Source organism: Leptonychotes weddellii, chromosome 6 (genome assembly GCF_054177405.1).
Source record: "Leptonychotes weddellii isolate Sample4059 chromosome 6, ASM5417740v2, whole genome shotgun sequence".
NCBI classification, from domain to species: Eukaryota; Metazoa; Chordata; class Mammalia; order Carnivora; family Phocidae; genus Leptonychotes; species Leptonychotes weddellii.
This window is the reverse complement of record NC_138374.1, coordinates 72,877,563-72,884,458: the sequence shown is the minus strand read 5'-3', so window position 1 is coordinate 72,884,458 and position 6,896 is coordinate 72,877,563. Positions and strand designations below refer to the sequence as shown.

Sequence of the window (6,896 nt, the reverse complement as noted above, 5' to 3'; positions counted from 1 at the left end):
CCATAAAGTTCAAATGCAGGTTAGTTGCACACTAGGCTTCTTCCAGCTATTTAAACGTCTTCCCTAGTGGCTACTCTGAATCGCCATGATCTTGTCTTACAGAAGCAACGTGGCTGTAAACGTTCCGCAGCTCACATATTCTTACCCCACAATCTAGAAAAGGAGAAGAAGATTCTGTTTCATGGACCCCCAGCAGGATCTCCTTCCATCCCCTGGACTGCCTTCTGTGCCCCATCCCAAACCAGTCATGTGGCAGGAGTCTGGGTATTCCAGTTGCTTTAAGCTGATCGGGATCCAGCCAAAACAACACGGCTGAGGACGCAGAGGTGGCTCCCCAAAGAAAATCAGGATTGTGTTATCCAAAGGAGGGAAAATGGATGCAGTTATAGCAGGAAACTATCCTGAGAGTGGCTGGGGAAAGGGAGAGGGTAAGATGATGGCTCCCTGGAGACCCTGCTCAACACCGGTCTTGACTGGAAGGTAAGAAGCATCTATGATTGAAGATAGGAAGCCGGTGCCTTCAATTCCTGCCACAGTGCCACTCACTCTCCACTAACTTCTGCTGCACTTGAAATGGCCACTGGCACTGTCTTTAGGAGCTCCAGAGCCTCCCCAGCTAACAGAGCATGGCCATAGCTTTCCTGGTGTTTGCTCAATGGTTGGATTATGGCCACAACAGGAGAGGTTCTCAAGGGACTCCTAGTAAGGTAACCATAGTTAGTAGCCTAACCCATCTCTGGAAATATGACTGGACATAATTATCTCCTCACGAAAAATCACTGGACCTAAGCACACAGGTACATGACTGTACATAAACCTGCATTTAAGGAGAATTTACTGCAGGGAGAAGGTGGTCATTGCTTCACATACATTATATCTACCTGATCACCACATATGCACAAAAAACTTATGAGTAGTATTTTTGTTCCCTTTTATAGATTAAAAAAAAAAAAAGCTGAGGCTTAAAGTTACAGAGAGTATGCAGTGAAAACAGAATTTGAACTCAAGGATTTCTGACACCCAAACCTATGTTCTTAATGAACTCAAGGATTTCTGACACCCAAACCTGTGTTCTTAATCATACGGCTTGCGACCTTCATAAATGTGATGGGCTGGAAACTGTATCTAACTGATAAAATGAGATGCATTTGCTTTATGTTACACAGGTTATGGAAGAGCGATACAAAATGCTTCAAGAGATTCTGTAGCTATTGTTTCCTGAAGATTTACATTTTCAGTCTGCTCAGTTTTCCACAGCAATGAGGAGAATTATAACATAAAAATATCTCAGACAGTGGTCATTAAAGAGATTATTTGTATTGTTCTTTGGAATGCTTTATGCTACTTTCCCCCTCACATACACACTCAATATGTCCTATTAACTGACCTAAAGATGTTTGGATTCATTAGCAATAGAATAAGTATCTATTTACTGAAAACACATTGATGAAATTTAGGGGTCACTGAATATCTTAAAATGTCTGGGAGATAAACATTTTCAACGAATAACGCAATAATTTTAAGTAAGCCAAAATAGTCCAGCATGTTGCTATACTAGGAGCTGAGTCTGTCTGTCTAATCTAGTTATGGTTCTTTCTGGAAGTGAAACGGGGGGGTGGGGGGCATCACATAATCCTGCCACACATCAGTTTCCTCTTTTGTATGATGAGAATAGTAGTTGTACCTTCTAATGGATGAAGTCCCATATGCTAGGTGCTCAGTCCTGTGTCTGGGATGTGATACCCTACGTAAGTTCACCAAAAAGAAGCAAAATTCTATGGATGTTTAGTATTTCTATAGGAATACTGACGCCATTCTTTCTTTGACTACACACCTCCAAACCATGGTAACATTTTACTTGCTGGGACAAGGCACTTACCAATTCAATAATTTTACCCCAGTTGAACCTGTCAAACATTCTCTCTCTCTCTCTCTCTCCACCCACACACACACACACACACACACATATATTTACCCTACTTAATGGTGTTTTGATTGCATTATATCCTTCTGATTTCATAAGGGAAAAAAATCTTATGACCTCTCTCTACACAAAAAATTTAAATAAATAAATAAATATTATGAATAGGTGAATGGACTCATCAGCAAACTGTCTTTGTACTTGGAAAACAAGCAAAGACATAGGCTAGGACATTTTGCATCCCAGGGGACATCTGGCAAGGATGGGAGACATGTTGGGTTGGCACAGCTGTGTGCATATGCATGTAGGGTGGACGGGCTACATTGGCATCTAGTACATAGAGGCCAGGGATGTGTGAACCATCCTATTGTGCACAGGACAGCTTCCCACGGCAAAGAATTATCAGGTCCAAACATTAGTACTGACATTGAGAAACTCTGGTCTGGACATATTGCCATTGAGGTTAAAGACATATGTACGTGGAATATGTTAAAATTAAAATTACAAAAACTAAAGGCAGTCGTTAGAACATCTGACTCTTGATCTCAGTGAGTACAAGCCCCACTTTGGGTGTGGAGCCTACTTAACAAAAAGAGAGCTAGAGAGCAAGAGATTGGCCAACCATCCCCCCCTCCCCTTGCATAGCACAACCTCAGTTGTATTTAGTTGGAAATATGTAATTATATTAACCAGATTAAAATTTTTTTTCTACTCCCTTCCCGCTTCTGAGGGATACACAATTCTATCTGAACCAGTTTAGTGGCCGGGGGTGGGGGTGGTTGGGGGGAAACCAGACTCAGATCACTTAGGAAGTGCCACCTTTTGACGTGTTATTTTCACCTGCCAAGTGATGGCTTAATGGCCTTGGGTCACCTGCACCAAGAGTCTACCCTTTCCACTTGTGAAAATTCATATCTGGGAGCCTCATGAGGTCACACAGTGGGAAACCACAACCGGCTGGGACTTCATGCTGCACGCCGAAGCCTTTGGAGAACTTTGCACTTCCCCTGTGATCTCTTGTTTTAGATCCAGAATGGGTTTTGACAGTAGAAGAGGTTTTTATAAGCAACAGGGTTTTAATAAAACATACATTAAACACAAATGAAATCACCCCAGTTCTCAAACTGTTGTACAAGTTCTTATGTTTTGGGTATGGAATGAAAGCACACAAAATCAAACACATGTAATGGTTCTAGAATATGAAACTCCTCAGCAGAGTCTCACATTCACAGGGTTTCTGTTGCTATTTTGACTTTTCTGAAGAGTGTGACATCCTGCGTCTTGGTGGTGTGAAACTGAAACAAATTTACCCAGCACGCTCCAGCTGTAAGAATGTGCACTTTTGAATTCATCACAAAGATGACTGAATTGCAAAAATGTCACAAAAATACATTAAAAATACAAAGAGCATTAAATGAAATACATATTGCTACATCAGCTTAGAAAAGTATTTATCCTCATATAATTTTCTATTTACTTTTTACAGAAATTTGAGAAATATCTTTAAAACTGTAAAACTGATGTGTTGAATGGGGGAGAGCTGTAGATTTTATAGTTTGTGATTTAGTCTGCATCGATGCCTGGGACTTTTTTTTCTCTCTCTCTCTTGTTTTCATTTAAGGTCCAAATAGCCCAAACATGTGCTTGCCTATACTTTTCTACCTGCCAAGTTTTCTCTTAGGGTCATAGTAAACAGGAGAGAATTTAGAGAAAAAGCACCTCCATTGAATATGATTTATTAAGAAGAAAGAAGCTTTTCTTTCTCTTACTTTAGATTTTCTTTCATTTGGAAGGCTTACCTTTTGCAGCTTTTTCTTAGAATTGCAAAATTTTCCTCAAAATGTTTCAAACTTAAAAGGTGTTACTAGGGAAATAGCCAGAAGGTTTGAAAGCTTTTTTTCCATCGCTTTTCCCCCTTATTTTGAAATGAATAAATATATAACACAAGCTGATTTTCATAAACATTTAATCCCACTTACATTTCTAGAGGTTTTTAAATAGAATTGTCATTTTTACATTAATTCTGAGCTGAAGGCAACCGCAATAGGAAAACATGATTGAAATATGCACTTTCCCTTATTTCAGAAAGGAACTCCTGAAACATAGATTTAATTGTGTTAAAGAATTTTGGAGTTAAATGATTTTGGAGATGAATCAGTACAGAAACATAATAAGTCAAAATCCTAAAGTTAGTGATCACTGCCAGGAGGCCATTTATCCTTAAATACATTATTTAAAAGGTAATAGCAGGGTCTGGTCTTCCTCATTCAATAAAGATTTTACAACTGCCTAAAATATGCAAGTATATTACTGAGTAATGCCTTGTCATTTCTCAGTGAAATCAGTCTGTTATATCTAGAAAATCTGCCCTATGCAGATTGTACTTTGAATTCTGACAAATTCAAAGGAAGTATATCCAAACCCTCCTGAATATATTATATTTCAGGTGGGCATGGCCTGTGAGTTTTGGTTGAAGAAGTTATTGGTTCTAATGTTCATATGAAAGAGGGAATGGTCAGGAATAACAGACATTAAGTGAATGAATGATTAAATAAATAAGCAGACTTGTTCTAGCAGCTATTAAAATATACCATGATGCTTGGTAACTAAGAAAATATTTATGCAGGCATAGAAAAACTGATCATTAAAAAAAATAAGAAACAGGACCTTTGTTATTGGAAATATAGTTTGAGATAAAGGTGGCATTTCAAATGGGAGAGGTATTTGAAAGGCAGATTGGAAATACCTACCAAAATTTAAAACATGCATATACTTGGATGAAGTGAACATACCTTTAGAAAATTGTTCAAAAGAAATATTATACAAATGCAAAAAGAAAAGATATGCAAAATGAGAGTCACTGTTTCATTGTTTGCAATAGCAAAATATTAAAAATAGGCTACATACACAGAGAGGTATTTTTAAAATATGTATACTGTAAGCATAACAGAATACTGTGAAACAATTAAAATAACTGGTGTAGGCATATATGTATAAATATGGAATTCCCTCAGGAAATATGTGAATAAAAACAAATTACTAAATACAAAAAGAATGATGCCATTCATATAAACAACCAGAAAGCAATACACATGAATATTCATATGTACAAAGTACATAGACAGGAACTGGAAGAATGTATATCGCATTGTCTCCAGGGTTTCCCTATAGGAAGTAGAGGGAAGACTGAGCTAAGGCTGTTAGTGGAGACAGTCAGTGGAAGAAAAACAATGTATCTCCATATTGCTTGAATGTTCAAAGAGATCGGGAGAAAAAGTCTATACTTGTGCTCTCCCATGGGCAGGCACCAACCTTGTGGGGCTAGGGAGCCCATGAAAGTGGCTAGTAGGATTGAAGAAATCAATTTTTAATTTCATTTAATTTTTTTTTGTATTTCTAATACATTTACCTTGACATTCTTTTGAGAAATACATGGAGAAACCGACAATTGGTTATTTTAAGTTTATGTGTTCCTTGTTCTTGTTACATTAAGTGTATCTGTAAGAAGGGTTTGCTTAGCATCCCGGGGGGGGGGGGAAAGTGTTCACATTCTTTAGATCCGACCCGTGGTAAGGAGAGGAGGATTAAAGAACATCTACTACTGACCATATGGAAGTTTGAATGATATAAATTCAGAGATTCAGACCAGCCGAATCCAAATTAAAATGTACATGTAAAAAATGAGTTAGATCATGGGAAGGAGGATAGAGAGAGAGCCGGGAGAGTGGGGACCCACGCTGAGTGAGGGACGGAGCCATTCAAACTAGCATGTGGCATACACCAGACACCTCCAGCAGCCGCTCATGGTCTCCTTGTCGGAGGAGATGGAGAACGCAAATAGCAGCATGCAAGTATACCTGTAATTGAATCATATGAGAAGCCTATATTACGGAAAAAAATTAAAATAGAACCTGGGATTGAACCACAGAGGACAGATTATTATCCTGAAGAAATGTCACCCCCTTTAATGAACTCAGTGTCCCCCCCGCAAGCACTGTTGCAAGAGAATCACCCGTCAGTCATAGTGCAACCAGAAAAGAGACCTTTACCTGTGGAATCTCCAGACACCCAAAGGAAGCGCAGGATCCACAGATGCGACTATAATGGATGTAACAAGGTGTACACTAAGAGCTCTCACTTGAAAGCGCACAGAAGAACACACACAGGAGAAAAACCCTACAAATGTACATGGGAAGGATGCACATGGAAGTTTGCTCGGTCTGATGAACTGACAAGACATTTCCGAAAACATACTAGAATCAAATCTTTCCAGTGTCCAGACTGTGACCGCAGCTTCTCCCGCTCTGACCAACTTGCCCTCCATAGGAAACGCCACATGCTAATTTCATTTAATTTTAATTCACTTTAATGAGAACTCAAGCAGTCGCCTGTATTGGATAGTGCAGCTCTAGACCATCAGCTATATGACAAAGGAGTTATAAATATACTTCCACGTACCATAATGGTCATTACCAATTATAAAGAAACAAGACCTGCCACTGAACCTTCCAAGCTTGACCTTGAGCAATAACTTCTCTGACCTGAGCTTCCCATGACTGTTCAAGCCATGCTGTATAATACTATATCCACTAACCACATAGTGAGCTACATATTTTGGGTGTAATATTTTGGTTATGTCGGGTTAAAATAAGATCTACTGTTAAATTCATTGCACTTGTTTCTTTTTTACTTTTTTACTTTACTTTTTACTTTTTTAATGTTGCTACTAGAAATTTAAAATTACATATTTGGCTTGCATTATATATATGTATATCATATACATATATATGTATATCTCCTTATATATATATATCTTGACTCGTGCTGTTTAACAAGGTCAAGAAGACTGGGCATTCTTTCTGCCTCAGTAGTTCACACACTGTGTAGTTTAGAGGAATATTACTTAACATCTCTGATCTTCGGTTTCCTTGTACAGGTCCTGTGAATTGGGTGTCAATGCAGTCTAACAAATAAT

At 38.5% G+C, this 6,896-nt stretch overlaps 1 pseudogene; it reads left to right on the top strand.

Annotated features, from left to right (window-relative positions):
* The first annotated feature begins 626 nt into the window (after positions 1-626).
* LOC102733045 (Krueppel-like factor 3 pseudogene) lies at positions 627-6,290 on the top strand (annotated as a pseudogene).
* Positions 6,291-6,896: the final 606 nt, after the last annotated feature.